General features: G+C 37.9%; 1 protein-coding gene across 3 annotated transcripts in view; it reads right to left on the bottom strand.

The window, feature by feature from the left end:
* Nucleotides 1-5,783, bottom strand: part of LRRC31 (leucine rich repeat containing 31) — a 51,551-nt gene that overhangs the window by 43,360 nt on the left and 2,408 nt on the right. The window lies entirely within an intron of this gene.

The raw sequence follows: 5,783 nt of genomic DNA, 5'->3' as shown, positions 1-5,783 counted from the left end.
AGTAACATCTCGGATTACTTAAACTGAAAAAATTGCATACAAATATTTAGTATATGCTTTAGTATGTGTTTTACAGTTTTACTTTTATAGTAGATTTAACTATTGCCATTTTCCCCCTTTTTGCTGTAGGTTGTTCATATATCAACAGGAAAAAAATAAAATATTTTTATATAGAAAAAGTGCTTGTTAAAATAAATATCAGGGACATCAATTCCAGTTAGCATATGAAAGGATTTCTAACTTACTTATTTTTTTGTAAAACTGAATATCATATTGACAATGTCACTTGCCTATATTTTCAAACGGCACCCTTCCTCCTTGCTGTATGAAATATTTGACTTAAGCCATGAGACTTCCGCCACCCTAGAGATCAATCTCTGATATATTTTTTAGGTCAATTAAGCCACAAGATGTCGCTGCAAAGTTACAAGAGGTTATGTGACGCCCCTTCAAAGTGCAATGCAGCATGCTTGAAGTGCAGGTGACCTATTAAGAACAAGGATACCAAGAAACTAAACTTAATTTTCTAGAGTACAGCAGAAGAGCTTGACTTGAAATCCCACATGCCAGGGAAGAAAGACTGAAATCTGGTTCTGAAGAGTGTGACTACTTTTGTAAATGGCCAGATATGAACAATTCCAAAAGCAGAAAAAGTTTGGATCCAAACTTTACAGGCTGTTTTTACTTCTGCAACTAAAGCAAAAACAAAAACAACAACAACAAAAAAACAGGTGATCTTTTGCACATACTGGGCTCTTCTTCCCAAAACTACAAAAAGAATGACTTAATGGCTTCCCGTGCTGTGGGGAGATGTGTCAGAGCAGCGAAAAACCAGTAAGACTTGGACTGCATACAGCAGTAGAGCAAAGAAGGAAGCAAAAGGATTTACCTAAACGGACATAATCTATTCTATTTCTAATGAAGGAAATACCACTGGTAATGAATGTTTTCTTTTCTAGAAGCACTTCAGTAAGAATCAGTAGACAGAGCCATATTTTCAAATTTTGATATATATTTTTTAAGTAAATACTTGAGGCCTACTGATTATCAGTAGCGGTATGCTCTTTGACTTTTAATACATATCCCAGGTGCAGAGGGCATAGCTAGCAAGCGCAAGTACATAACAAAGCTGGCAGAACTGTTACCTGGCGGCATTCTGGTTGTTACCGATGTTTCCTACACAAGTGAAGTTTTACAGGAAAGGTCATAGAAGCAGATACCACCACTGTTATGCCTGCTCTTAATAACATTAACAGCTTTGCTGAGTGGAGCTGCAATCATTTAACCCTATCCAGATTTCATTCTGATCTAGCATTACTAAAGCAGACACAAATCACACCCAGTGGTGCAACAAAACGAAGGACGAATTTGAGTATGCGAATACCTGGCAACATAAGTCCAAATTTGTCATTGCTTTCCTCTACTGGTTTTGCATACAGCATGTGTTAACTGAACAGTGATAGCACAGCGCTTAACAGAATCTTATAACGGAAGAGCTCTCGGATCAGATGAACAACAATCTAAATTCGGCATTTAAGATATCCTTAAGGACTGAAACCTCTTAAGAAAGGTTTTTTCCTATCTAGGAAAAAACCCGACCAACATCTGCAGTATATCAGGAGAACATTATTTTACTAGTACCAAAACTGTTAGCAAACCTTAAAGGGAAGGAGAAGGTGCTTTTGAATATGTAAATTATTTACTTCTAAAAGATCACTGACCAATGAAACCATATGGATTTTTTTCTGCAACAGTCAGAAAAAAAGCCAAACTGGAAAAGACCAAGTAAATCTGGCACCACAATACACCAAACTTTCTGTTTTAACCTTCTTAATAACCTTCAAAGGAAGTTTAAGGACTTAACAAAATATACTCAAGTATTTGTGCTAATAGGGTCATCGAGTGCTAAGAGGGCCTTCTCTTCTCTCTACATTTGCATTTGTGTCTTCTCTATTTTTTGCAACAACATAGATTACTCATTTAAAATATGTTTTACATTTTTGGCAATTGTACATTTACTGCTTATCAAATTTCATAAGTTTTTTTTTGTTTTAATAGGCTGCATTACTAGTCATGTTGACTGACTTCTCTGACTAAAGGCTTCCTTGCTATACACTGATACAATACAGCTTCAAAAGATAGGGTCAGCTCAAAGTTGCAACTGATCTTCATACTAATCTGTTGCAATATATGTGCTACGTGAACAACCATGTTGGCTTCACACTATAGTCTAGGCTCTCCAGTGGGTTCGTGAACCACTCTGTTCTCCTTAGAGGATGCAACAACCATGTTAAGAAAGGACAGTTTCACTGGGAGGACTGTACCCTTTCTTTTCCCTCCTCCCATTGGTACTGCCTGGTATTCTGTACATACTTCCAGACTAAGCCATCTGAGCATTGTGCAATCTCCATCCAACCTCCCATTCAACTTGTGGCTGTCCTTTTGAAGACTTCTCCTTTAAAAAAAGCACTCATCAAAGCTCATATCATTGCAAGAGCCTGATACAGTTAACTGTATCAGAAAATAAATTTCTAATTAAAATGAGTAATTCTGCACACATACGGATAAACATCTTGACTTTCAAGAGCGTCATCATTTGTAGCATCAGGAACATGAAAGTAGAGAATCAGGTTCTGCAATACAATCTAAATATACCAGCCAAATAAGGACTTTTGATTGCCATAGATGTGTGATGATGCATTTTAAAAATCAAGTGAATGACATTACTAGCCTCAACAGCTTTCTATCCAAATCATATAGACGTTTGTAGACAAAGTATTCACTCTACTTCTAATTCAACACCTGAAACGCAGAACTTTTTTGCTGAATCAGTTTCTTCTGTACTTCAACATTTTCTCCTACTCTTTGCCATAAAAAATTACACAAGCTCTAACTTCTAGCAGGGCAGGAACATGCTTCTACTCTTTATAAAACAAAGGAATAAGCACGATACCCTGTGAATCAGCCCATCTGACCTTATAATTTCATCTAATCCCTTTATTATTCACCGGGAAATAACAAGTGAGCTCTATGAGGCTAGGTCTTCATCAGGGTACTGCTACATGTGCTGCCTAGTTTTGACTAAGCTAATGTGTGGACACATCTTGATCCCCAGGGAAGGTTGATAATCTCTCTCTTTCCAGATGACCTGTCAAATACATGCCTCCAGAGCATCACATTTCTTCAATTATTGCCACAGGCAAGCTCCCAAAAGAGATCAAGTTATTTTATACGTCTACCTTTTCACTATAAAAGGAATACACGAGAGGGTAAGGGATAAACTGGCCTCCCCTTTTTTATTTGCTTTTTGTGTTTTGTTGTTGTTGTTTGGCTTTCTGCCTTTGCAGTTGCAAAGCCCTTTTCTTTCTTTGGGATGGCTTTGCTCCAACTACCACCTATATTGAGGCCACGCAGATTAATCCATTGACTTGGCCTCTAAGTAGTCTTCTCCTCTGTCCCACAGCCAAGTTTACCTAAGTCTGTATTCTTCCAGGCAGATATTAGTTCTACTGTCCACGTGTTCTTCTTAAAACAACAATTTTCCTGTCAGTAAGGCTAGAGTCTTTTACCCAGGCTGCAGAAAAGTGGCAGAAACCATTGTCTGTGTTGAAGAAAGAATGATACAGTAGGTTTTCCTACAGTGTAGTACAGTGAGGAAATGAACAGATGCTTTGCTTTTTCAAAATTTAAAAGCACATACATGTGGCAACTGTGTGTATTACTGAAACAGAAGTCAATCAACCAAAACAGCAAACAGAAAAAACATTGCTAATTAAGGAGAAAAAAGAAAGCATAAAGCCAGCCTGGTTTCATCTTTGCTGATTACCTTTCAGTCACAGGGCTTTAACAGTTCTGCTAGAGGAATGCTGCTCAGTCTGTGATTCACGGGCCTCCAGCATTCTCTAAACAGTCTGCATTGAAAGACGGTCTCTAAAGCAATCACCAGCTTTCTGGTCAAATCTGCTAATTTGAGAGATGTAAACTAAAAATCACATTTTTATATAACAAAGATCTTTAACTCAAATACTTGTAATTATAACAGTAGAGTTATGATTTTATAAAATAGCAACATTTAGTTATTATCCCTTCCAGCCACGGTCTAAAAATAGAGGAAATGCAATGAGTCCTTTTTTCCAAAAACCTTAGCTGGTTCTTAAAAAAAGGAAATTGATATTTTCCCTCTCACACCTTCTTGTGTCCAGATACATCCCCACCGACTCCAGCACAGTCTGTTGGATCAGCTGAATCAAGAGGGATCTTTAGGAAGAGCTATATGCCAGTCTACATTATGAGAGCCATATTAGCGTTCACCACTCACTGCTAAAATAAAAACATATTCTTGCAATGAACAACAGTGGGTATTTGAAATAGATGAAATTAATTACATAAGCATCAGAACCAGGGGAAATTCATTCTTACTTCAACTATGTTTTTTGTAAGTTATATGGGTCAAAAAATTCTGAGTTGAATAGAAGTTAAAAGGAACTTGCAAGAATGAAAGTGTGCAAGAAGCTTCTTATTGAAAGGTATATCTGGAGACTTTTCTAAAGAGTCTTTGTTGTTCTGCTAAATTATAAACTAAGTGGCTAACTAAATATTTATAAGTTCCTGAGATGGAAGTGACTCAGGATATGTCTACATTGGAGTGTGCTTCAAAGTAATGACTCATGTATTTGTGGGTGGATGTTAGCTAAACCTGCCTTGAAAGTACACGTTGCTGCATGGTACAGAGCTGGTATTCCTTATATTTTGAACTTGTATCAGCACTGAAGCTATCTGGATAAAATGGGAGGTCATTCCAGAGCCTGCAGCATGCTATCCTCTGTAGATGCTCTAGGAAATGGTTCCTAATGTATTGTGGGAGAATCTGTCTATCCTCCCTGCGCAGGGGACAGGATAGACAAGTCTACGGAAAGTTTTTCTCTTTCTTTTTTTAAGCCTGTCAACATATTAGTTGACGTAATTTTGATTCGTATTCTCCCCTCTCTTTCCCTAGAGCAAAAGGATTAACCATGGGTCCACTGGATAAGCTTCTTGCGAGTGAGTTGTTTGTTCATCAGAACAGACACTTGCTCAGGCTTCTGGTGCCACTTCAATTTCTGCATTGCAGAAGGCAATATAATTTGCAACATGCTCAACAATAATGCAATAGCCAATTGTGTAGAGCTGCAATTCAGGTGCATGTTAGCTAGGCCATCGCAGTAAGACCACGTCATCTTATGGATCCAGGATAACCAACACTGAGCCTAAAATAATACGACCACCAATAAATAAGCTGCCACCCAGGAACAACTGAATATAAGGACATAAGAAAAGATAAACCAGACAGACTAGAACACTGCCTAACTCAGTGTCCTGTCTCAGAGGTCAAGAGAGCAGAGTATAAGAACAAAGCAAGCATATAATAATAGCTTCTCAGAATACTCCCTTTATCTCCAGAGATCTGTAACTCAAACAGTCAGAGGTGATATTTTACATTCAACAGCTCCTGATGGATTTTTGTTTCATGAAAGTATCCAGTTGTTTTGTGAACTCTCATAAACTTCCAGCATCCATATTGCCACGTTAGATCACACAGTTGGGGTAAGGTGAAGAGGAGGAGGGAAAAGATAATGAAATACTGTGGGTTTGGCTTCAGTTGAAAAAAGGAAACCACTCCACTTGCACGCAATATCCTTCGCAACAATAATTTAAGTGGTCATGATTCTGAAACGTGCTCTGATAAAAATGGCAGTTGGCACTTACCAGGCTGTAAATCTACTGCACAGTTGTGGACTGCTCCT

This window comes from Struthio camelus, chromosome 9 (assembly GCF_040807025.1).
Source record: "Struthio camelus isolate bStrCam1 chromosome 9, bStrCam1.hap1, whole genome shotgun sequence".
NCBI classification, from domain to species: domain Eukaryota; kingdom Metazoa; phylum Chordata; class Aves; order Struthioniformes; family Struthionidae; genus Struthio; species Struthio camelus.
The sequence above is the reverse complement of the archived record's forward strand: the minus strand, read 5'-3'. Positions and strand labels throughout refer to the sequence as shown.